This window comes from Lycorma delicatula, chromosome 2 (assembly GCF_047948215.1).
Source record: "Lycorma delicatula isolate Av1 chromosome 2, ASM4794821v1, whole genome shotgun sequence".
NCBI lineage: Eukaryota > Metazoa > Arthropoda > Insecta > Hemiptera > Fulgoridae > Lycorma > Lycorma delicatula.
In genome coordinates, this window is record NC_134456.1 from 167,598,844 (window position 1) to 167,626,067 (window position 27,224).

The window sequence follows — 27,224 nt, forward strand, 5'->3', positions numbered from 1 at the left end:
TTAATTTGTTTATTCTCACCACCAATGCCATCAGTGCATGGACCTACTAAAAATAAATTGATAGGTTAATCATACTATCAATAAGTCAGTGGAATAATTTAATAGAATACCACATACCTATTAGTAATTCATCAAAAATCACTTCATCAAAGGAAGTAGACCTCCCAGTCACCTAGCTACTTTAGTATCCTAGTAGTATGCATCTGGCATAGATTATCAAGAATAAATTAACAAACTCTAAATATTAAATTTGCAGGAGAGGTTGAAAAATACCCTATTATATTTAATTATAAGCTTCCAGATTACTATTAGAAGGACATCATAGAGAAAGCACAGAAAGAAGTGGGAAGAAAAGATCTAACAACAGGTTTGTAGGATTTATTTATTAATAGCAAATTATTGATGTATATTAAAATATATAGAATATAAACTAAATTTAACAACATTATCAGAGTAGTGATGCCTGTAGAGTAACAAAATAGTCAATAATTTCTTAGAGCAGTTGCTGGAGAATTGCATTTTATTGTAATGGTTTTTACCTGTCATTTACCTCTGGAACTCGCCAGCATACAAGACCATTTAAAACTGGAAACTTCTTAAGATGACCTCTTTTTACTAGTGAAATAAAATGAAAGCGATGCAATGATTTCACCTGCTGCCAAATAACAATAATTAAATTTTAATAACAATAATTAATTAACAAATAACAATAATTAAAAAAGTGATAAGAAATAAAAAATATTAATGTAAGATAAGATACAACTACAAAAGGTGCATGACACCTACAGCAGCATCTTTTGACTGCGCTAATGTGGTTGTCTTATTACTTATAATTCAACGTGTCTAACATTGCTTTCTGTTGAATAATGGAAATGCTTTCATTTCATCAAGGTCCATTTCCATAGAGATCACCACATGTGTGATTTGATCTCTGTCAAAAAATGTTATCGCATAAAGGAGTAGCCATTCTCAACGCTGATTTTTCATATCATTAGTCTATTAGTTTGGTCAAAAATAAATGTGAATTAAATTTGTTTGAGTATTGATATTATAAATGAACATAAAGCAAGTTTTTCAGAAATATTCAGTCAGTCAACTGGTCAAAACAGAAGCATTGCTAAGTAGGTTAGGATATTCTGTAGAGAAATATAATCATGAAAAATAATTAATCTGTAAATTAGAGAGAAAGAATCTTCTTGTACAATTTTATGTAAACTGTGTCAAAAAAGACCCTCATATGAATTATTATTATTACATGTTAGATGAACTGGATTTTGAAGATTTTTTATGCAAATACATACACATAAGATCGTGGAATTATGAGAATTATTCTCTTTTATGAAACTTATTGTTGTTAGCTATTGTTGATATGAAAAATTATACAAACTCAAATTATTCTACTCAATTGTTATGACCAAAATAATCAATTTTTAGGATTGATAAATGATTAAAATCTTTCATGTTGACTGTAAAAAAAAAGAAGTGGATGATAAATATCACAAGGCAAAAGAAGAATGAAAGCTTTTCAAAGAAGACAGGCAGAAAGCTGAAGAATGAGAGCAAATTGCTGAAGAATGGAACCAAATACTCGGCAGTCATCAAGACCAACATGAGAAGAATGAGACAGGATATTGCTGCTAATGTTTTTACCATTAAATAAATTGTTAAAAACATAGACAACTCAGTTTGTATTCTACTCGTGTTAAAAGAGAATGGTACGTGATGCATTAATAAAGAGAGGGTAGGAATGATGCTAAATGTTGGTTATTGAATTTAGGTATGTACATTCATTGCTGGGTTGATATTCCTCATGTGGTTAATATTAGGAATGAATTGAAACAAAGATGCAGAAGATTTAACTGGTATGCTGGAGGAGGTACTATAATTTGTAACAACAAATTGTTGTTACTATAAAGTACTGTAAACAGCGATTATTTGAATTTTAAATGAGGTAAGTTACTGTCATTGGCTAGTGATGGGAAATTCTAATGCATCAAGTATGTGATTATATTCTATTTTATTGCTGTCATACTGTGGGGTGTTCAGTTGTATTTGTAGACTTATTTTTAAAATAAAAAATGTTACAACAGATTTTGTTTTCACATCAAATTCAATCATGGCTGGGATATCTACATATAAATATTTAATTTTTTTTAATTCATTTATATATGCTAATTTATTTAATAATTAATTAATATATTATGTTCACTAATGTTGGCAGGAATGTGAGTTGAGTCACTATCCTTTCTTTAATAATTATATTTTATTGTAAATATAATTTAAAATAATGGAGTGCAGCCTGCTTTATCAAAAGAAAAATCAAGAGAGAGACATCAATATAAACCAAACATGGCAGAGAACAAAATTAAAAAGACAAAGCATGGTGATTTTTTGAATATTGTGTTCTAATTACTTCTTTTAAAGTAATATCCATAGAATAAAATTAAATATTGCTATTAATTATTATCACTATAAAACCCTACCCAGTCAGTTCAAAACCAGTTATATAACAAAGTAGTTACTGAACTACTTTTTACTAAAAGAAAAAGCAAATTTTCATCAGTTTTGCTGATAATACCCTTACAGTTATATAGACTTGCTGGCGCATATGTTGGTACAGAGACTGAAAGCCTATATACTAGCATTTTGCATGCGTTGGCTTCTGTGACAAGCAAACTAAAAACATTCTTATTTTCTATAAATCTTTTGTGGTATAGTAATATATAAAAAACAGCATTCATAATTTTAAATTATATATTGATGTGATTAGGCCTGCTTCCTGTAGTATAGCAACTAATTATAATAGAATCATTCATGATTAATGTGCTATTTATGAATTTTTGTAAACACATCATGCAATTCTAAGAATTTCATCTACATATTTTTAATCTACTCTAATCATTGCACTGTGAAGAATCATTTGCCACACATCGCTTGTAATTATGTTCTAGAAATGATTATTATGGAAACATTTATTGCGGTGTATATTTTATGTAATAATGTGAATAGCTGTTGGTGATTTATTTTTACTATTTCTCGTGTTGTTTTTAATTAAGGCTCTGTCATAAATTCAGTCATATAAATCTTTAATATTTCAATACAGTTATTTTCTTTTAAAATATCCATGTTAAGAGGAAAAGTTACAGTAGTTCATAGTCAGGAGAGGAAAATTGCATTCAATGTTTACAATTTCTTTTTACAAAACAATGCTGGAACTGGAAAACTGAGGTGCTGAATACAGTTGTTCAAGCGACAGAAGTATCAAAATGAATGGTCTAAAGAATTATAACTGAAAGGAAATCAAATGAGATTGAGAAGCTATCTCTGTTTTGTTGAGAAAACGTGTAAATTGGCCCAGTACTGTGTGCAATTTAGATTTGTTTGACATGGTGTTTAATAAAATTTTAAAAACGGTGTTTAAATAAATTTTCTGTAACTGAAAAATGTGTTTCTACTGTGAAGAGAATTATGCAAAAAGCCTGCGAAAGTGAAATTAATTTCAAAGGGAGTGAAAAATCTTTAAGGAGAGTATTACATAGAATGGTATTTAGATGGGAAAAGACATCTGGAAAATATTCATAGAATGGCATGATATTAAAATCCAAAGAATGAAATTTCTATGACAAATTTCCCTGTTTCGCAAAGAAGGAAGATCGATTGTTGAATGTAGGTTTCATTTTTGTATACAAAGGAAACCTACATTCACAGTAGTCATCTGACACCAAAATGGTGTGTACACACAACAAACCTTCTTCATTACAGGCTGAAAACACCAGTATCCAAGGGCTTGCTGTTAATAATTATTCATGCCAGCTGTTATAAAGGATTCATTAACAATGCTTTTCGTATGTATAAGTCAAACAAGAAAGGAGATTATCACAAATTGATGGATTCCGAAAAGTTCATAAAATGGTTACAGGAGAAGTGTATTCCCAACTTGTCAACTAAAGGTGGAAGAATTTTCATGCTGTGTATTCAATAAATGAAATCTGCTCAAAGTGGTTTCAAATGAAAAAAGAAAAAGTCACATTTGCATGCAGATGTGATACAATTCACCATTTTAAATACTAAAGCATTAAGCACAAAAGGTCTGGTTAACATACCCTGAAAAGAAAAAAATTAGCAGTTTAGCGATAAAGATACTGAAGAATGTGTCTTTGTACAAACTTAAATTACTGAATACTACTCACTATACCAACATCCACTCCATTAGTTTCAATGTGTCTGTGATACCTAAACAATTTGAAAACTCACGAACTGAATGACAGTGCTAGTCAATGTCTGCACTTCATCTAAGAAGAAAGCATAGTTTCAGAAATGATGTTGACAAAACTTTTGTTGAATATTTTTAAGCCAAGAAAGCCAGAATTGTGGGTATACCAGGCAACAATTTTAGCCAGAATCAAATGAGCAAAGCTTTGAAATTGTTTCTCTTGAATGCGTTGCCAAATCTGGAGTTAATGACGTGATCAGGTTCAATAATTCAACCATAAGATCCTTCAAACAAGTGATGACACATTGTTCCACTATTCTTATCCCATTTCAGTATCCCTTAATTCACTCATTTCCCATTTGTGCTTTTATAGTTTACATTCATCTACAGTGTAGTGTTATGTAGTTGATGTTAAACTTGTTGCTCAAACACTGCAATATTCACTGTTCATGTCAAGGATTACTGAATCTAACAATTTTCCTTTTGTTGCAGATGACTATTATGAAGCATTTGACAAGCAGTTGCCGAGATGTATAATTCACAGCAAAGTATGTAACAAAATTTAAGTTACCAATACTAAACCAAATCCTAGTTTTGCTGTCCAATAATTAGCGTGCATAATGTTAAAAACAGATTTATAAGTTCCCTGATATCCTTCAAATGTTAAATAGTTTTGTAAAATTTTTTTAACATCATAATTTATCTTTTATTTTTTGAATAAAAATATCTCTTGCCTTACTCTTAGCACTCACACTTTCTCTTATGTTTACGTTTTGTTGTATGGCAAGAGCTTGCAATAAATACAAATTGCACTGTTTCTAAGTTTAGATTCTGTGTATTGGAGCCTTTTGCTATTATGAGTAGTTAAGTGTGGATGTTTTTATCAAATTACAGATAAAACCCAAATCATGTTTGTTGTTTCCCTCCTAAAATCACATTTTTATCATCACTGGACATCATGACTGCACAATAAAAAACACTGTTTTGCACATACTTGACTGATACAGTTTCCATCATTATTAAATTGTTGCATGTGCAAAACTGTTAGTAATTAGTTATAAATTTGAATCACTAACCAGTTCCATTTCTTTTGAATAACTCTGTGTGCAGATCCAAATCTAGCTTCAAGTACCATTATGGAACGTTTACATTTAATTTAATAAGGAATTTTCAGAAAATGCATTCACTCTTCTTTAATTTAAAAACAGTAGCAGTGGTTTTATAATAAATTAATTGAGTATATATCATTCCCAAGTGAGGTTTTTATTTCTATTCATTAATTTTCTTCAGAGTTCTTTTAAATTTCCTGCAACTGGTCTGAATGTGGATCTGGATGTGTTCTATCCAAATTTATGGACTTGTATGGTATTTTAGGTATTTGTATATAAACTAATCTGATTCCGCATTATTTATAAATGTATAGTATTAAATAGATTCATCATTCAAGCCATTTATTATTGCTTATTGATTGCTAAATCTAAAAATAATTTTATTTAAAAAGTACAAAGTGTGTTCAAAAAAATACCAACTTGTGTAATAAAAATGTTATTAATGTAACTTTCCTATGGCAGTGAACCCTCTTAACATTTCTTCCTTTTTTGGAAGGTTTCCTTAGAAATGATGTGCAGCTCTTGTATCTAATTTTTTGTTTACGATTTGAAATTATATCCTTTCAAATCGATCAGAAAACGTCTGCTGGAACCAGTAAGTCTAGAGAATAAAGTGGTGAGGCACAGTAGTTGTCCCATATTTTTCCAGTTAATGGTTGGTTGATAAGAGGTGACGTGAGCTGGCACATTGTAATTGGTGAAAAATCCAACACTAGTTTTTCCACAGCTCAGAGCTCTTTGTGTTCAGTATTTTTCAAACATCATAAACTTTCCATGTAGAATTACTTGTTAACTGTCTGACCCAGTAGAATGAATTCATAATGGACCAACCTGTTCCAGTTAAAAAACATCAGTATTACATGTTTCACCAACTCATGCAGACTTATTTTGGTTGGGATTATCCTTTCACCACCCACTGCAAGTTTTGCATCTCGGTTTCTACATCGTAGCCGTAAACCAAATCTGATCTCCTGTCACATTATTTATCAGAAAGTTTTCAGTGGCATTGACATGATCAAGAAGGTCTACACTGATTGTATCATGTTCTCTTTCTGATCATCAGCCAACAAAAGTGGCACAAATTTTGTGAATATGTGATGCCATGAGTTTTTCTATTAAAAATGCATGGCGTGGTCTATTACTGATTGCCTCAGCAATTTCTCAGACAGTTAAGTGAAGATCGTCATGAACAACAATAATGTTATAACTGTCTACTAAAGTGTAAAATCATCCAGTTGTGAAATCTTCATCAATCAATATTCTTTCCTTTTAAAATGACTGCAAGCTGCTCAAATATTCTTCTTGAATCATGCTGAAACATTTAAAATTTCTCAAACTTGTATAGAATATGATGCAAAATTTTTAACACAAATATGTTTTTAAAGTTCTTTCTTTTTCACTCTATTCCAATGAGAAGTTTGTATTCCAGTGTGTGTATTCCAACTGTTATATCTTGTACAATAATGTGGTATGTTAAACACGTTGTCTTTTTGAAGGTTGCCACTTGTTGGAACATGTGCATGAAAATGTTTTTGTGACTCAAAGTATTAATTTTTGTACCTGCTTTTTGCAATTTGGCAGAGAAATTAGGTTTTTTTATTTTATTATTTTTTTCATATTTGATAATTTAATTATTTAAACATCACTGATGTTATTAGATTTTAAATTACTTTTTTAAAAACCACGAATTCTGTAATCAGTATTCCAGACAATTTGTGAGTTTTGTACAATTCCATTGCATCATCATCTAGGTATAAAAAATATTTACAAATTTCCTGTAATATTATTTTGCAATGTGCAAACATTTAAAATAAAATTTATTTTTGATAGCTACATTAAATGACAGTGCTTTAAAATATTATGAGAAAGAAATCATGAAATTATTTTTTTTTACTGATTTAATATATTAGATTTTTAGTCATTAAAATTTCTTTTATATTATTCATTCATGTTAAAGTAGATTGTTGAATATAATCAATTTCTTCTTGTTTGTCTAGATATACAGGGAATTCAGAATGATGAATTCAAAGTGATTGTAGTTATATAAAGAATTATTATTAGAATTATTTATCCCACCTATTAGTGATCTAGGTAGCTTAGCTTTACAAAATATCCGGATACAATTAAATCCTACCATACTTCCTTAAGCATGTCTACTCTCACATAAATTCTAAGACAATAATCATGCAATTTTTTTCGCTCATCTAGAATTGTAATCAATAATTGCATGTACATACAGTACATGCATTTGCATGCATTAGATTTGTGGACAAATTATGGAGTCCATAGTAATGAACCAGTTGGCTGCAACAAACAAATGGTAATGGAGTATTTCATTGAGTAACTACACACATGGTTGCTGAACAAAACTCTAAACCAGCGCTGTCTAACCCTGGACCCGTGGACACCATGATGCCCTTCATTTTGTCTTTTGGCGCTCATGCCCATTTGCCAATTTTTAATACTAAATCACGTTTCAGAATAACGTTATATTTTACATCTTAAAAAGGATATAAAAAATACATTTTAGCCATTATATTTTCCAGTAGTTCAACAGAAGTAATTCTGTCGGCATTTGTAACACGTGTTAATTTCTGTCATTGCTGTTGTCAAATTCATTTTATTTGTAATGGTGTAAGTAGATATAAGACCCTCCAAGCAGGGGGTCTAGATCGACAGAACAAACTACCTAATTATCACTCATTTGGTGGTCTGCTCTCCACTCAAGCTATTAGCATTCTTCTTAATAAATTTCAAACTGACATTCTTTGGTAAAACTGAGTCCCTTTTTTATTTGTATTTCCTAACAGCTATTTTAATAAATTTTAACTTGATCCTAAAATAGAAGCAGATGTTTCTTGTGAGATAGAATTTTTGAATTAATTTGTATGTGGGTGTGACCAGTGAATTTTATGTTATTTAGAAAAACCAATGAGCTTCTATCTTTCAACATAATTAAGTCTTCAGCCAATAAGGAGATGAATTTGACACATTTTGACTATTCTGACTGAGTGCCATCCAATTCTTGTATTTTAACTTCGGTATGACTTGATAATCGTGAAGTGAAGTAGGCCTATGTTCTGCTCGTACAATTTATTACGTTGTCTCTTGTTGTGATATGTTATACATTCCACATGTAAATTGAAGTTCTTTAAATTATTATATATTATTTTAACATAATATCTAGTGTAGTCTTAACATGGGTAAAAGGCAAAGAACTTATAACTTTAACAGTGAATGGGAGAACCAATATTGTTTTATTGAGTACAAGGCAAAATCTGTGTATTTATTGTGTAATGCTAGTGTGTCTGTTTCAAAAAGAAGTAATGCTGAGCAACTAATCACAAACAGTTAAATAACGAATTTCCTGTGTATTCTGAACTGAGAAAACACAAAGAGCCCTTAAATCCGAATTACAATTGCAAAATTCATGTTTACGAAACCTGTTCAGGATACCTGTAACTTGACAGAAGCTTCTTACAAAATCTGTTATGTACTAACTAAAAGGAAAAAATCATTTAGCAATTGGGAAGTAGTAAGAGAAGCAATGATCAGTGTCACTGAATCTCTGCTCGAAGGTCACAAAGATAAATCTGCACTTATGTCTTCCTTCAAAGGTCTACAATTATCTCACCAAACTTTTGCTAGGCAGGTGGAATATATTTCTAATAATTTTGAATCTTAGTTACATCAGGATTTACAATTATGTGAATAGTTTTCACTCCAGTTTGATGAAAGTACTGACATGTCTGTTGTTGCCAAGTTGTATGAATTTATTAGAATGGGGTTCTATGATTTCACACACAGTAAAGGAAAAGTTTGTCAAACTGTTGCCACTTCATGAACAAACGAGGGGAGTAAACATACTTAATGCATTCCTTAAACTTGACAAAGATAGTAACTTTCCACTTTCAAAGCTTGTTGCTATAACAACAGATGGGGAGCCTTCTATGACTAGTAGGAATAATGAATGGATTTCTATCTCTTTGTGCTAAGGATGAATCATTTCCAAAATTTATTTCTTATCATTACATTATCCACCAGGAAGTTTTATGCGCAAAAGATTAAAAGTTTGATCATGTCATGAAAGTTTTAACTCGTCTGGTGAACTATATCAGATTGTCTTCTACATGTCATTGATTGTTTTGAAATATTTCGAATACATCAGATACTCAATATGGTGACATAATTCTTCATGCAGATATAGGCTGGCTTAGTAAGGGTAAAACATTGGAACGATTTTGCTGTCTGATGAAATAAGAGACTTTTAAATCATCTCCCAAACCATATTATCATGAACTTGATGATATATCATGGCTTTGAGATTTACACTTTCTGGCAGATATCACCTCAAAATTAAATGCGTTAATTCTCGAATTGCAAGGGAAATATCATAGTATTTTATATATGATAAGTGTTATAAATGTGTTTATAAAGAAAGTGAAGTTATGGATTACACATTTAAACAGAAATTCCCTTTCACACTTTCCAAGTTTCAAATCATTATAAAAACAGTAAATGACGGCAAGTCTGATCTTTCCTCTTATGCCAAGCATCTTGTGAAACTCTTGTGTTTGAATTTGACAATAGATTTAGCCAGTTTTCAGTACTTGAACCAATGATATTTTGTCAATAATCCATTTGCTTTCGTGACACTAGTGAACTTGGAAATTGGGTGTTTGAAATATTTGGAAAGTATAAAATTGAAGAATTAGAAATGGAAATTTTAAATTTTCAAGACCTTTCTTTAAAATTCTAATATGCAATGTGCAGCAATATATGGACTCTGGTGGAGAGAGAAGAATAGCCCATTCTCCTTAGTGTTGCACTGAAAATGTATTCATTCTTTGGTTCAACGTATCTTTGTGAAGTTGCATTTTCATCAATAAACATCATCAAAAACAAGTACCAATCCTACCTGACAGACTCCCATCTTGATGACACGTTAAGAGCAGCTTATTCCAGCATCACACCAAATTTTCCTCAACTTGCAGCAAGCATGCAGTGTCAGATTTCATATTAATTATGTGGTGAGTAAATGTAATTGATTTTTGTTTCAAATGTTTTCATCATTATAATTTTATAATTATTGATTTTGTTAGTAACAGCAGTAGTGTGGAGATAGTTGAAATGAATTCAGGCGCCTGCGCAACCTTTGTAATCATTCAGATGCACCCCTAGTCGTAAAAAGGTTGGGCAGCACTGCTCTAAACTATTGCAACCTACACTGATAGGATAGATTCTTTCTCACCATACTACCCACCCATTTTCCTTAACTATGCCACCACACTATCCATAGTTATCTCTTTTTCCCTATTATTGGTTCTATCAGTACATGTCTGAATTTGTTATGTTCCTTGCGCTAAGGATGTTAGGACCTGAAAAGCTAGAACATCACTAACACTTTAGAAACCTGTCTTTTAACAACAGTGACTGTTTTCTGTCCAGTAGTTTTTCAGTGTAGTCGTGCAATTTGATTAGTAGAAGTGCTGATCAAATAAAGATGGGTTTTCTAATAATTTAAAAAACCTGCAATCATCCTAATCTGTTGATGTTTTGAATGTTATGCCTGATTTTGTTTAGTGTAATGCATGGATTCTTTATGTGACAATTCTATGTCAGTTCAGCCAATTCTCTTCCTTTTTGCACTACATAATCCAGTGAACCACAATAATTGTTTTTTCTGTACTCCAGTTATATATCTGTAAACTTTGAGAACTGCTTTGAAATTTATAACCATAAAAAGAAAACAAAAATTCTCAATGTTCAACAATTTTTTGGTTATTAAAGTAATAATTACTATTATTTTTTCTGCTAAGATCACTATAATTTCTATATTGAGTACTGTTTACCTTTCTTAGTTTCATTCTTTTATCACATGTTGACGTGTTTTGGAACTCTCGATTGTCAAAATTATTGAACCCCATTGTCCATTATCAAAACTTATTGTCCATCGACAATGGAGTGGTTCCTAAACACATCAGCATGTGATAAAATGAAGCTAAAAAAGGTAAACAGTACTCAACATAAAAATAATTATTTTAGACAAGTTTGTATAATTTAAAAAAATAAATAAATAAGAAAAACCTATTTTTGCAGTTCGTGACATATGGTTTTAAATATTAATATTTTATGGTTTGACAATGTTATTGTTTTCATAAACTTGTAGAAGAATAGATTTAATCTTTAAAATTAAGATTTAAATAATGGTCATGCTTGGCATTTTCATATGCTACAAAATTAACCTATCATCAGTAAACTGTTATTGAACGTCATTATGTTGTTCCTGGAGGAAATAAATAAAACTCATATTTTTTATACCTCTTTTATAGAACTGTGATGCTTAATATAGAAGAACCTAGAGTCTCTGATTTTTATAATTTTTTCTTTTTGTTATAGTTTTTTGTTTTTTGAGGGTAAAAAAAAAGGAATATTTTTTTACCCCCTACCCAATAGCCAAATTAAATTTTTTGTTATCCTGTCCTTCTGAGGTCAAACTTTGGCTATTTTATTAATGATTAGCAAATTAATGTCTGTTTTATAGTCTACAAACTGTTAAAAATAAAAATGAACAGAAAATAATTTCAAACAAGTCCAACTCAGACTTGATCCATATATATGTACTCACCTCAATAAAAAATTGAGGTTCAGTCCACTTTGTATTAATGGACACGTGCAACCTGTATACAAAATAAATAATTCTTCATAGTGTATTTTGGAAGTCCGTATTTATGTTTGATCTGTCTTTGTTTCTGAATGAATATTTCTTGTATTTCAGTATTATTTATATAAGATCATTCTTTTAACAATAAATTCACTTTTTATTTAAAAATGTAAAAACTGTTGTACACAGCTGTATCAACAATAAGATGATATAGAATAGAATTAAGGATTCAAAACAGAATAAATGGAGGGGGTTAAGTAAATAAGAAATATTAAGATACATAAGCCCTAATCATTGTTTATGATCTGCTAGTGTGGTATAAGGAATATAGAGATCAACATACACATTTGTTCTGATGAATCACATCCTGTATACTGTAATAATGTCTCTTAAAGCTTTACTATGCTACTTACTTCCTGATTTGTACCAAAATAACTCTACAAAAGAAGTTAGCTCTGATCACACGTAGAACATTGATCAACATTTTCGGGTTTTCTTATGTATGAATAATTTCAGTTTAAAAATATATAAACGTGTGTGTAATATTGAATGATTTTATAATTATTTATCATATGATTATTTAAATTATCCAATTATTTATGATTATTTGAATCTGTTTATGATTTGAGAGACTTTTTTTATTTTTTAATGTATTGAGTTGTAGTTTTCAATTATTATCATTCTTTTTTATCAGACAGTAATCTTTAAGAAGTCGTTAAATATTCACTATATTAAAATATTTAATAATAAGTTGAATTATTGTTAGTCTAAAAAACCTATTAAAAGAGTAAAAAGCTGTTACTATATTTTATCAAATTTTAAATCCTAAAGTTGTATTTCTTTTCAATGTAGTCCATGTGTTAGCTTTTTTCCATGTGTGCAATATTTGTTAGTAAAATTGGAAGACTGGAAAAAAGTAAATAAATAGGAGAAAATGAATGATTTTCTGAAGTAAATAAATAAATTCATATTATATTGATCGTGTTAGAATTGATAAGTATGCTATTACATGTATAAAAAAAAGCTGCTTCAGTCTTTGCACAGGCAGGATCATAGAAAATATGAGCAGAGCAGAATCATAAATACAAAGTTTATAAATAAAAGATACAAGTGATTACAGTCCAAATTTAAAAAAATTAAAAACTTATATAGTAAATGTATAAAAATAAATAATTACATAAGCTGCATCATTAGTAACAATAATTAGTGATGCAATTGTCTAATGATGGTCATTATGTAGAACCATTACAAAATAAAATAATCTTAAGACGTAAGTTAATTGAAAACTGTTTCGATACATTTTAAACAAGTCTGAAAAAAATTCAAATTTTATTTAGTTACCTAAAACTCTTCAACAGATGACTATTATTTTTGTAAGTACGGTATAGTTTTAATTTTAAATCAATTGTTCCAAAGATACTTTAGATTGTTAGATAATTTATTAATTAAATTAAACAAAATAAAACTGACTTCAAAATAAATGCCAAAAGAACAATATCTTTTTAAAATTCTTTAGCTTGCAACACCGAAATCAGCACCAAATCCTACCCTAATAAAGGGCATTTGTATGTGTGTCTGTCTGTGTGTGTCCCCTTTTTTTTTTAACCTCCGGGACCACCGTTATTACTCTATTATAAACTTATTATTATTATTATTATTAATACTCTTATTACATTTAATAAACAAGACTAGTAAATGCATAGAAAGTGCTAGTTATTAAAACATTTTATATTATGTAAACATTATTATTATTTATATTATTTAAACATTTTAAATAATTATTTAATTTCTAAGTTACACAGTCAGTTTTTATGAAAAAATTACTTGTCTATATTTCCATATACTTTTATTTTAAATCGCACAAAATTTCTAATTTAAGAATTTTTACAAAGTAAAATAAATTTGAAATTTACCTCCAGAGGAAGGGTATAATTTTAATTTTAAATTAATATACAAATGTCAGACACATCAGCACTAGCTTTTTTTTTATTTTTTATTAAAAAAATAAGATAAATACAAAATATCAAAATTTGTTTGTGAAACTAAAACCTAACCTTTCTAGCAGTAAGTAACCATGTTGGCTCATCTATTGTGAAACTGTTTTGTCCTGTTGATGAACCATGGTTTAAATCTTAAGTATTGGTACTATTTATTTGAATACTTATTTTTAAACTCTGATCATTAGGATATTTACTAAATCCCTCTTGACTACTGATCCAGCTGAGAAGCTGTAGTTAGAATAATGATGTCTGGTAACCTAGATCTGGCAAAATCTTTGGTATATTTTGTAATTTTACATTTAAGAATTAAGGTGTAAAAAAATTGTTATAAAAAATTACTTTGGTTACAAAAAATGTCTCTGCTAATATCAGTTATATTGTCAGGCAAGGTATCTAACTGTTCTAACTGTAAATTCTTCCTGACCGTTCAAACTTGAGCTCAGAAACAACTGGAAGGAGTGGTAATAAAGCTAAAAAAATAATGTAATCCTTAAAACTTTAAATTTAACAGGCCCGACTTAATATAGTATCCTTAGTAAATGACCACCAAGTTTGGCTTTCTTTTGTAACCAGTAAGTAGGAAAATGAGTTCTTAAACAAAAAGATCAGAAAGATGCACTACGTAATCAAAAAGCAACTGTCTCACCAGCTATCGGATTGTGACTATGTAACATCACAGATAAACCAAGAGCACATGCTCCCTATGCAGTAAAAAAGGGTTAAGATATGTTTATTTTAAGGGTTAATAGATGTTTATTTAGCCCATAACATGTTACACTAATATCATCAGGAAAGGATATGTGTGCTATTCTGTAGTTAATGAGAGGTGCTTTGTTATTTCCCAGGATGCGTGTAGGAAAATCAGTTAGCGCCATGTTTTTTAAATGTTTAAGTTAGAGTGCCAACCAAATTAAAAACGACAGTATACAACTTCATAACCCTTAATTTGGTGCTGTCTTCAAAAAGTTGAAATTTAAAGGAAAATGTTGGGAATAGCATAATTTTTTACTTTGTAGTTCTGAATCTATTTTTTAAGTTTATCTTATTTTACAATTTTTAATTTTATTATTCTATAAAAATATGATTAAGATTACAAGGAAACATTGCCAATATAAAAAAATTTGTTAAAAAGAAACCACCGTAAGGTTGGTTACTTACATGGCGAGGACCATAACAGGTCCTTTGCCTATGTTTTGCGGCTAAAAAGAAATGCAAAGAAACAATATAGAGAGACTAGTAGTGAAAATAAGTCAAGTCTCTGTGAAGTGCGGAGTTTTTTTCTTTTTTAACTTCATGTTTCCAACTAATTTTCACATGATAATACTTTGGATATCAAAATGACATCAAGCTAACTACCATAGTAGAAGATAATCATCAGTTCATTCAGTGAAGAGAGCTCTTGAAAATAAAAAATATATATGTATACATGGATCAAATTAAGAATCTTATTTTTTTGAAGTCTGTTTAAAAAAGATAATTGTTAAGGTTTTAATTGAAAAATATTTTAGTATTTATTTTAAAAGAATGCATGATAAAAAAAGAAAACATAAAATTCAAGTTTACTTAATTAGTATTTTTTATTTTTTTTTTTAATTTGACAGATAAATATGTATATATTTTAATAAAGAAGATCATTTAATTTTGATCCAAAAGTCTTTCTTTTACATAATCAGATATTCATTAAAAATAAAAATATCAGAAAAGCATAATAAGATCCTTTCTCATAATTCAAAAAATGATATGTTCAATTATAGTTAGTAGTTAAGTATTTTTACATGATAGTTATGTTCTGTAGTTTATAGAATTGTAACTTTAAGAGAGAATAAATCATAACTCTAGGTAACATATTCTAATTATATAAACATATGTAAATATTAGAATTTCTATTTTATTTAATACTGTCCCATATTATTCATAATTAGCATCACTTATACTTAAATATATACCCAAATAATTTTTGTTAACATTTTCTGAAATGTGATTTATTTTATGGTTATTTAGTATCTTCATGTACTAACTGTGTCTGTTCTTATTATTAATTTAGAGCCTTTAACTAAACCTACTCTTATGTCCATTTTATAATTATGTAGTTTTGGATGTTGCTCCAGCATCCAAAAATAATGTTTTAATTTCATTCTTCTTGATCTATCCAAGTAGACTGCTGGATAATTTAATTAAGTTTTTTATGAATTATAAAAAAAAGTCAGCACTTCAACGTCTGGGAAGTAAGTTCAATAACTAAACATTGTTTTTTTTTTGTTTTTTTTAAAAATAAATTATTAAACAAAAGAAGAGAGAACATAAATGTATTCTTTAATTTATTGAGTGTTATTAATAGAACTCTACTCAATAAAGTAACTTTCATTGTTAGAAATGAGGAAGCTCTTTATCATTTGATTGAAGTAATGGCGCCAGGAGTTATGTTGTGTGGAGTGTATCAATGAGTGTAGGAGATGAGAGAAACATGAGTTAGGGGAGAGGACATATGAAAACAGTAAGATTGACAGGAATATCAACCATTCACCCTCATAATCCTTTATATCCTTATCAAAATTGAATGAAGGAAGTTCCTTGTCAATGGATGTTAACATTATGTCTGTATGGGAGGCCTAATTATATACTTCTTTTATCTGTATAACTTGTTTATTTTTCTTATATTTTTTTTTTTTTACATTTATTTAGTATTAAATTAAAGTTCGTATTTTAATTCTGTATTGTGTAATTATATATTACAATATTCTTTATTTACATTATGAAAATAAATATCAGATGCTCTGAGTACACTATTTTACCAAACTGTGGAAGGAGATGGTATTCCTCTTATAAAGTGAATAATCTCTTTATAGCAAAAATGATTAAAACCAAATGCATATAAACATCTATTTGGAAACGCATTGGAGTTAGAGAGTTAGCAAAAACTTGAATTATTTTAATAAAATAATGCTATACTAAAATATTTAGGATACAATTTTCAGGGTAAAATTATTGGTTTTAGATATTATTTTTTAAATGAAAAAAAAAATAAAAAAGATTGTAAATTAAAAAAAAAATAGAGCCAAAAAATGTTTTTTTTTTTTGGCTCTAAAACCCTCTTTTTAACTAATAGACAATTTAATATTAAAAAACTGTATCTAAGTCAATCAAAACAAATACAATTGTTAGAACTCAACTCCTACTTAAAACAAAAGAAACCGATAGATAAAGTACTTAATATTATTATTATTACTACTTTGTTACTATAAAGTCATTTGATTTTTCACTCAACCACGAAGCAACATTACTAATATTAAACCAACTAAATATAAATAATTTGTCTTATCTAAGGTACAGTTTAGAATGAGATTTACATGAGTATTTATGCTAAACCTAGTTCAATATACAACTCACAAATGTAACTTGTATGTAATATAGTTGTTTTCAAAAACATTTTATTGTCAAATTTGTTGTAAAAATTTTACTACGAACATTTTTAAGCAGCAGCTTTTGAGCGTAATCTTGTTTTCTATTTATTTAATAGCCAGTTAGTGTAGTTTTATTATATTTGTCCTAATTGTTAATTATTTAAATTCTACCCAAGGATAGCTGAAATAATCAACCGAATCTGATGTTCTTGAATATCAAGTTGTAATATTTGTTTGCGTGTTTTAGTGGTCTTGTATTTTAAAAAGAAAATTTTCTATTATTTATTTTTTTATTAAATTAAATTTTCTACAAATTTTTATTTGTTTATTGTTTATTTGTTTAAACCGAAAAAGTACTTCATGATTACTTTTTTAATGGTCCACAATTTTCTCAGAAATATTGAATATAATTCTGGAACTATTTTTTTTTAAGGGTGTTAAATAAAATATAAAACCATTCATCTTATCTTATAATTTGAGTCCCAAGAATTCTAATACAGCATACTTCGTGTTTGAAACAGAAATAAGGACAACATTTTTCGATACCATAACTTCAAAACAATGCATTTCCAGACACAAGTTTATATGTACTTTTTGCATTTCTTTTTACATTTTTTCATGCAGTTTTAGTTTTATTTTGTTGGAATTATTTTAAGTAAAACATAAAGATAAACCTTTTTTATAGAAAAAAAACCCTTAAAAAATAATAAAAGACAAATCATAGTATTTCAATTCACTTTTAATTTTGATATTTTTAAGTAGATTGTATATTAGGAGTTTTTAAAACCATTTTTCTAAATTTTTTTTAAATTACATTTTAGTGTTTTTCAAATAATGAAGTGAATTCTTCTGATCATTTTAAGAAATTTTATTTAAGGATAATCTCTACTTAGAATAAAACAAAAAATGCATAGTAATGGAATAATTTTTTTTTCTGGAAAGTGGTTGTGACGCTTAAGGAATGACTTTTATTTTGAGTCAGGTATTTGACAACCGATTTACAGCAAATTATTTTTGGATTTTCAATCAGTACTGTAACTTTGATTAAACTTTCGCCAAGATTGATTCAAAAAAGAATTGAAATCACAACCTCCCCTTTGAGAGGCAACTACTTATTTATTTTATTTAAAAAAATAAATATTATAAGAAATGCTACTGATTGTACATACCGTAGTTTCAAAATGTTAAATTTTCATGAATAATCATATACACTTCATCCCAATCTTGTGGGCTGGGTAGATGCCAGTTTGAAATAAATATTATTATTTTATATTCTTGAAATTCCTACAATCATTTCCGGTTTAGAGACTTCCTCCACTACAATTCAAATAATAGCTTATATGTTTGTCTTCTTTTATAATTTTTTTTTTACCTTTTCAATTTCTGTGAAAAAAAAATAATAAAGACCGACTACAATGTAGGTTTTACCTACAAGCGAAGAAAGTGTTAAAAGATTATCTATTATGTAATTAATATGAAATATTTTTCGAATATTTATGGGCATTTAAATTGAGAGTAAATTCCAGTTAGTTTAAAAATTAGTAAAAACGGGTTCATTTCTTCAGTATATTAAAGAGAAATCGTTTAGATTAATACAGAAATGATCGGGGTGTAAAATAAAACCACACTCGAATTTTTACTATTATTATGAAGCGAGTTATTAAGTTTCAATTTCATCAGCAAATATACAAAGTATAATTACATACGTATTACAATAAACTGTGATGAAATAAAATATAATGGTTGCAGGAGTTTCGTGACATCACAACACCTAATTACGACAGAACGTATCTTCTATGTTGCTACCATTGATTAATGAGCAATGTTTAGATTATTCCCGCAGTACTATTCTGTAATCTTTCTATTGCAATTTTAAATGCAACATTTTTAATGCAACATTACCGAAGAAATAAAAGTTTACTTAACCTTGTCAAAGAATTAAATTAATTACAAGACTTTGACTTTTTTTCTAGTTAAGATTTTCAATTCATTTTTTCAGATCGCTAAACGTTATGGTATTTATTCTTAGGAACACATGTAAGTATCCAATGGTCGAAAACCATTATTCCAGTTTCATATTTTTTTCAAAAAATTAAAAATTTTAGTTACTTTTCTTTGTCCGTATTTAAGTAAATATGCTTCAGTTTTTTCTGATTTCAAATAAGATTCAGTAAAATTTCAGGGTTTTTTTAAATTGTGGAATTGGGAAATAATTTTAGAATATAATTGATCGAGACTTTTTTGATTATTATTTTCTTACGCTTTTTTTTTATTGATTAGTTTGTTAGCGATTTCTTTCAATTTTTTTTGAATGAAATTTGTTTCCTGTTTTTTCCCCTTATAGTTTGGTTGAGGATATCAGTCTGAAAGTAAGAGCTAATACCTTTAATTTTTTACCTTGATTAAATTAAATTTTTATTAAATTTTTTTGCTTTCCTATTAGATTTCTTTTGGTGTTCTTTTGAGATTACCTGTAGCTTATGTAAAGGTTATGATACTTTTGGTCCGATTATATCAGTCGCGTTATACTGACTTCTACCGATATGTTTGAAGCTTAAGTTTCTTCATAATTACAGTAGAACATGGAAAACTTTCTTGTTATATCTCCATCATTTTTTTCCTTTCTTATTGATTACGATATTTTATTTAATTTCTTTAATTTTATTCGCAGAGCATAAAGATAATTCTAAAAATATAATGTAATAATTGCCTAATAAGTAATTTTTTCTCACATCCGGTTTTTTTATGTTAACAGTGCTGCAGTTATTACATTTTACACGGATTTAAAGTTAATTTCGATCTAAAAGTAATCAAAATAGCGGAATTTTCTGTAGGTTTTTATAAAAATTTTATTAATAAGGTGAAATCTCATCGTTTAACAGAAGTGGTAAGAGAATAAAATAAGAACATTATCTTTCATTTATTTTTTTACTTTATTATGAAGCTGTTTTTAAAAAACTCATCGCCGAAGTTATTGTACGATTATATTTGTGTGTGTGTGTGTATATATACACACACACACACTAGAACCCCCGCCACGGCTTCGCCTGCGCTATATGGTTACTTGCGTTAACCGTCGCGATCATTTTTTTGTTATTATGTTTTTTAGTCAAGTAACCGGAGGCAAGAGCAACCAGCACCTCTTAAAAAATCGAAATCCAAAAAACCTGAAAATTGTTTTTAAATATTTATCTGAAGAGTATTTGCAGGCCCAAATCTAGTGAATATCGTTCAGTATATTCGGAAATGGGGAAAATTTGCAATCATTGATCAAAATGTTTTATCTTTCTTCAGCCCTTTCAAGGTCGAATTTCGAAAATCTAGAATTTTTTTTAGATATTCACATGAACACAACAAAATTCAATTTGATATATTTATTTGTTACTAAGAAATTAAAAAAAAAAAAAAAATAGTAAATTTCATTGATACTCCATTTTAACCATTTAAACTCGGAATTTCAAAAATTCCTTTCTTATTGTCCAGTTACACCGTAAGAAAAACGTATGTACAATTTTTTACCAATTTATCTTCAGTAGTTTTTGCTGTTGTTCTTTTATGTATGTAGATACAGATGTTATGTATGCGTATATATATGCATGCGTTACAAAATCGGTTTCATTTATCAATATTGAATCGGTTGTTATTAATGTTTATTTTTCTCTTATTACAGCATTAACATTTTTTTTAGAATAATTTATGTGTACTTAAACACGCATGCATAACAAATTCTTTTTAAATTGATGGTAATGCAGTTTACACGTAGGTAATATTATGAGCGGTGACAGATTTATTAATAATTTACTTTTTCCCCCGCGTAATAAAAATGTACCAGTTTCTATGTTCATAAAAATTACTTTTGTAGTAAGTTTTAATTTAGCTTTAATAAAGCATGAAAATTATTATCAGCCGGCCTCCGTGGCACGAATGGTAACGTCTCGGCCTTTCATCCGGAGGTCCCGGGTTCGAATCGCACATTCGAACCCGGGACATGGCATTTTCACATGCTACAGTATTATTTCCATGCCATATCATTTCATCCTCTGAAGCAATACCTAGCTGTGGTTCCGGAGGCTAAAAAAAATAAATTTAATAAATCTCAAATTTATACAGACTAATTAAAAATTAAATGCTGAACATTCTTTAAAGAAATACGTCGAATCAGCACAAAGAAAAGACATGCTAAAATCTACAATAATAAATTTGATATGGTTTTGAGAAAGTGCAGATTTTATAAAATTAATTGAATTTTCATGAAAAAGTTATGTAATTATTTTCTGAACTCTTTGGATGAAAATGGTAAGACATGATTTTGAAGAAAACTTGCAGACGTTTAAATTTAGTTTAATATTCGCAAAGTTCTTTCTGGCATTACCTGTATGAGAAATCCTGCTGTAAAAAAAAAATAATCAAACGGTTCTCCATTTTCTCTTCATTTCATGAAATTATTTTTGATATTTTATTTTCTTCTCTTTACTTTTAGATGTGTTAACATAATTACAACGGCATTGATGTAGGCCTATGTGTATCTTCTGACGTAGTAGAATACCAATGATAAAATTTACTAAAATATATTTTACGCAGATTTTGTGAAGAAATGTTTTTCAACATTTTATGAAGATTAAAATTATGTTCTAATTAATTTTTACTAGCGCAAAATTAAAGCGAGAAAATGAAAAAAAATCTGTTTTTGACCAAGATGGGTTCACCAACATCCAGTGAAAGTGTTATATACTAGCCGTAATTTGAATGGGACTACTCAGCCTTACAAGTTCAACTGAAAACGGATTAACATCCAGGAGTAACAACGAAAATATGAATTTTCATTTTTATATAACCGAGAACATGTTTAATGTTCAGAACAATCATGTATTATGATTGATAATATGATAATGATTGATAATCATCTCATGTATTAGGTTATACATGAGAACATGTATAACCTAATTAATGGTTAAAAAATTAAACAAATTAATTTTTTAACCATTAATTAGGTTATATAAATATATTATTTTTGTAAGATAATAATTATTAATAGTCATAAGATTCTTTTTATTTCCTTGCACGAAGTAAAGGAAGTATTGTGATCGCGGAAAATTTCGATTTTCAGATTTCAACGGAAATTTCCATTTTGACCATCCCTGAATTCATTTTGACTAGTTTTGGTGTGACGTATGTACGTATCTCGAACTCAAAAATGATTATCCATAGGATGTTGAAATTTTGGATTTAGGACTGTTGTAACATCTTGTTATGCACCTCTCCATTTGATTGCAATCGACTGGACCAAAAGTGTCCAAAAAAGCCTACCCAAGAAAATTCGACTTTTTCTTAACTACAGCAATAAGCCCTCATTGAGAGCTTTTCAACGATAAATCATAAGTGGTACTTATTTTCATTGGTTCCAGTGTTATAGCCAAATAAAATTTTAATTAATGAAATATTTGGATCTTACAACGGGAAGGCACATCGGTTCGGAATCCGACTTCATCTCCTTTTTCTACATTTTTTTTTAAATTTAAATATATTGATTTATTAATAATTATTAATATCTGATTGTAAAATAATTTACAATAAATAATAATTCAATAACAATAGAAAAAATCAGAAGTTATTAGTGAAATAAAATTTTATGTAGTTTGAAAAATCTTTGAATGTATAATTTAATAGGCGTACAAAGAAGTCATATGTGTCCATATCAGAGCGTTTTCATTTTAACATACTTTACTAACGATTTAAAACGATCAGTTTCATTTTCCGATTTACTTTTAATAAGCTTAAAAATATATTGCAAGTAAATACATAATTATTATGAAAATTTGAAAATATTTTTTACATTCTAACAGATTGTAAAAAGGGAATTAAATCAACTCTAATTGAATCTGGTAAAATCGTGTAACTGATTACATTTTAGTTTGTTTTCAAATCGATATTTTCGGTTTATACATCTCATTGTGATTTTGTGAAAAAAAAAACTCTATACTACGTTTTTAAAAATGATTTTTAAGGATTTATACGAAGATCCGAAACTGTTTTGGTTTCAATGTAAGCATATCTTTGCCTACGAATCGAATTTGTACTTCCGTACTGTAATCACTCTCTTGAAGTGTTCCAGTTTGCAGCTGCCTCATAATTTATTTGGCTGTGAATTAATTGGTGATAATCTCTATGCAAATATTTAATTAATATTATTTTATAAATAAATCTAAACTAATTCAAAACGTTCATAAAGTAACCGAGCTTAACTATAATAAAAATTAAATTTTATCAGTCTTATCACTCCTACACGCTTATCGTTTTTAATAAGAATTATTGGATGAATTGAGTATTATCTTTATTCAAACTTATGATGTATAAAATTTCAAAATTTACCTGAGGTCATCCCTTGCTTATGAACAGTTTTTTTATCATTTAGTTCCTGAAATGTCTTTTAGTAAAAACACTTTATAAAGAAAGAACTTCATTGTAAATAAATTTTGTCTTGGAAATTATTCAGTATTACTGAAATCTATTACAATATTAAATAAACAATTTTTAGAACGTTTTGCAAATTTTTTAAAACGCTATTTAGCATCGATTTAGAAAAACGTAATTTAATATTTTATTCAATAATATATACATTTTTTTTTTAATTTTGGTAAAACTAATGAAATATGAAATCTTTTTTTTTATTATAATATTTTTTCTCGACACTCAATTTTTTTTAAATTTCCAGGGTTATGAATTTATATCATATATTTTAATGGTAATTTTCAGACCTATTAATTTATAAATTCATTAAAACTATTATAAGCGCATAACATTTTTTCAGAAACCGTAATATACTCGTACGTATAATAGTATTTTTATCATACGTACCTTTTTGAAAAGCTTCATACTTTGTTTTTCAGCATTTAGATTTTGTTCTTCATGCGATGAATATCAAACTATATTTAGTTTGGAAAATATAGCGTCATATGGTTCCATTTCTTACCAACCGTCCATCGTATTATCTCAACTCTTTTCACACCTAACTTCACTTGAACAATCTAGATAGATAATTTGCTATCTATTTCTTAAAAATCAAGGCAGCCACTTTGGAGTCGCAGTTACAACGATTTACATACAGGCTTAAAAAAAAAACAGCCAAACAAATGGGACGAGACTATTATACCACTAGTGTAGCATGTTAATACGAATTATGAATGATCGTATAAGTAACGCGTTCAATCGTTTTTCTTTCTCGAATCTATTTAAGTTTGAATGAAATATTAAATTTCTATAAAACATACTGAGGGAGAGAATTTATGATAGACTTGGTTTGAACTTGAGTATCATTAGAAAATTTTAACAGAAACTCCTTTTATTTTGAGCGACTTAGAAAAAGTCTAAATGTAGGTTTACATGTACAAGATAACGGGTAAATATAAAATATTTATGCGTAAACCTTCTCATGCGTTTCTAAACTGAAATTCTTAAAAAGATTAGAACAGAAAGTTATGTAAGATTTGTGTAACTTTATTATATAGAATGAGTGTGTGTGTGTGTGTGTGTGTGTGTGTGTACGCATGTAGATTACTCTGATTGTAATATGGATCTCGTAAAGTAGAAAAAGAATCTGATGCGGACACCACATTACTTCCTTGTACACCTATTAAATTACATATACACTTTTTTTTAAATGAAAAGTACATAAAATTTTATTTCATTAAAAACGTCTGGTATTTTTTCATTTTTTTTTTTTTTTATTGTTATTGAATTATTATTTATTGTACATTTTTTACAATCGGAGGTTAATAATTATTAATAAATTAATATATTTAAATTTAAAAAAAAAGAGATGAAGTCTGATTCAAACCGATCTGCCTTCCCCATGTAAGATCCAAATATTTCATTAATTAAAATTTCATTTGGCTATAACTCTGGAACCAATGAAAATAAGTACCACTTATGACATATCGTTGAAAAGCTCTCAAAGAGGGCTTATTACTACAGTTAAAAACATCCAAAATCCATTTTTTTTTTTATTTTGGAACTTTTGGTCCAGTCGATTGCAATCAAAAGGGGAGGTGCACAACTAGATGTTACAACACTCCTAAATCCAAAATTTCAACTTCCTACGGCTAATCGTTTTTGAGTTATATACGAAATATTAAGTACGTACGTGCATACAAACGTTACGCTCAAACTACTCAAAATGGATTCAGGGATGGTAAAAATGGATATTTCCGTTGAAATCTGAAATCCGTTATTTTTCGCAATCGCAAAACTTCCTTTACTTCGGACAAGGAAGTAAAAATCAACCTATATATAAAATTATCATGGATACGAACCATTACTGTTAGTAAAAAATCTTAATATTCTAAAAGCAACAATTTTATCGATAGAAGTTTTCTTAATATTCATTAATTTTTTTTCACTACAGACAGCAGCTATTATTTATTTATCTATTAAATTATGCATTCATAAATAGTCGGTCTGTTTTTACGACTTTTTAAAAATTTAATTTTAAGTAAGCGACTACTACAATTCAAGAATTTTTGTAACAAATATACACCGAATTATATTACAAAACTAGGTAAAACCCATAATTGTAGGATTTCTGTTTTGGATAATGTCCAAGTTATTGACGCAATAGCAACAAAAAAAAACCATATACATAAGTACTCGTAACATGGGATAGCCCATGGAATAATAAACATTATCCTTGAAACGTGGTACACATTCTTATAAACTGTTATTGAGATATGTTATTTACTCTTTAAGCACATTAAATAGATTAGCGATAATAACAACTCCCTGATAGATCTTCTGTTTGTTGAAATTAATCTCTTTGAATGATTACTTTTGAATTTATTAAGAACAAGTTGAGAAACTGTAATATTATGGATTACATACTTTATAATTGTCAATGAATTTTGCGTTTTATTTCTTCAATCTTTTTAACTGTGATTAAAGTAATAATTAAATAAAAAAGGTAGTTTCTCCACTTTTCTGGAATTGGTATCGAGCATAAAATTTAAACTTTTCTGTAATAATGAATTTAAAAATTATTTTTATCCTTACCACTTTTCTTAATTTCTTATTTTTATTCACTTATATTTTCTTATCGACATAAAAAATAATTAAAATATTATAAAATTATTTGTTAAACCATTAAAAGAATACAAAAGTTATCACATATTTTATCCTTAGTTTGGATTTGTGTGTTTTGTGATATGAAAAAACATAATTAAAAACTACTCATATAATATTTTAGGCAAAAAATTAATTCACAATCTAGATCTTTGTTCCAGAAAAAAAAACTGCTGAGTGCTTTTGGCTGGTTGTTAATCAGTAGAATGGTTTTGTCTGATTTGCGGTGAATCCCGACTGGAGTAGGGCCCCACCGAGTTCGGCTACTCCTGACATCTACGTGGGGTCCAGATCAGATCTATCCCCATAAAATTTTATTTCTCAGCTAAGTCCAGTTAAATGCGATGAGAGGTTGATTTGCGGATCCCTCTTTCAGGATGCTGGACTTTGGTTTGATCTGAAATTGTGAACACTTAATCTTGTGCCACGGCTCAACAAGATTGTTTCTATTGACTTTTTGTTAGTACAGCTTATTTTTTCAGTATAAATGCTTTAATAATCAGTACTGTAACGGAAATTGACAATAAAATTGTGTGGTTGTGAAGTATTAAAAGTTGTTCTGTAGTTGGTCTAGCTAGTAAATAAATAAATTTTAAGTTCATCGTTTTTGTCACACTTAGAATTTTATTATTATTGGTAATTCATTATATAAATGTTCTGGTGGTGGTGACAATCATTCAATTGATGATGGTTGATTTTTTTTTTAAATTGTTAATCGTTTAAAAA

General features: G+C 28.3%; 1 long non-coding RNA gene across 2 annotated transcripts; it reads left to right on the top strand.

Moving 5' to 3' along the window:
* Positions 1-27,009, top strand: LOC142320315 (uncharacterized). Of its 2 annotated transcripts, XR_012755343.1 has the most exons (4): positions 1-367; positions 2,222-2,383; positions 4,706-4,761; positions 26,660-27,009. It is a non-coding gene; the product is annotated as an uncharacterized LOC142320315 (long non-coding RNA). The 2 variants fall into 2 exon arrangements; XR_012755342.1 differs by lacking the exon at positions 26,660-27,009 and having other exon boundaries at positions 4,706-5,042.
* Positions 27,010-27,224: the final 215 nt, after the last annotated feature.